We start from the raw sequence: 1,066 nt of genomic DNA, 5'->3' as shown, positions 1-1,066 counted from the left end.
TGTGGACAGTGGACTTTTAACCGAGCGTCTATCCCGCTCAGCTCAACAGTGGAGTTTCAGCTGAGCGGCTATCCCGCTCGGCGCGGCAGCAGACAGCGCAGGGATAACAGAATTCAAGCCGTGCGGCTATTCCGCTCAGCCGAGCAACAAACACAGCAGAATATCTTTTGACATCCTTTTGGGAGGCAATGTCACTAACAGGTAGAGCCGTCAATTTGCGTTGGGCCCGTCAGATTGGCCCGCCCCGCCAAATAATTTAAGCGGGTTGGGTTGGAACTTTATCAACCCAAACCCGCGGCGGGCCGACCCGCCTAGGCCCGCGACCCACGCGGGTCGGCCCGCGATGGGCTTGAGTTGACCCGCGTGTTGAGAAACACATGTAAGTGAGGTTTTATGTCAATTTATTATCTTTCTTTGTTATATTTTTGAAATAAAAATAGTATTTTTTATCCAACAAAATTACTCATCTATGTCAATTTATATTTAAAATACATGTTTATAGATATATACATTTGATTGATGAAACCTTTCTGAAATAAAACTTTAAAGATATGAAACTTTTTTTTTTATTTTTTTTTAAATTTTGATGGGCTCGCGGGTTGGTCCGCCAAACCACAACCCGCCTTAGATTGGGTTGGGTTGAAAATTTCCCAACCCGCCAAGTTGACGGGTTGGTCCGCCTCGCCCCGCCAAATGGTTGGCCCGCCACGGGCCGACCCGCCCCGCCACGGGTTTGCCCGTCTGATAGCTCTACTAACAGGCGACATTGTCAGACAGAGGATCGTATGATGGAAACTTCCACTGTCACTTCAGAGATATGCTCGACCCGTTAAGGTACTGTGTAAGGGGCACTTTACTGACACGTCTTTTCAGGGGAAGCTATGAGATGCGTACTCACCTTGGGAAGCATGTACACACGTTTTCAAAACTCTATATAAAGGTATTCTGGTCCAAGCATCGGCAGAGGTATGCTTTATACGTGATTTCTACTGTTACGCTACAGTTCTTGCTTCTTGCTTCTTGCTTCGTCGGAGACTGACTTGAGCGTCGGAGGGTCATCGCCGGG

The sequence above is a fragment of the Zingiber officinale genome, chromosome 8B (genome assembly GCF_018446385.1).
Source record: "Zingiber officinale cultivar Zhangliang chromosome 8B, Zo_v1.1, whole genome shotgun sequence".
Classification (NCBI taxonomy): domain Eukaryota; kingdom Viridiplantae; phylum Streptophyta; class Magnoliopsida; order Zingiberales; family Zingiberaceae; genus Zingiber; species Zingiber officinale.
The sequence above is the reverse complement of the archived record's forward strand: the minus strand, read 5'-3'. Positions refer to the sequence as shown.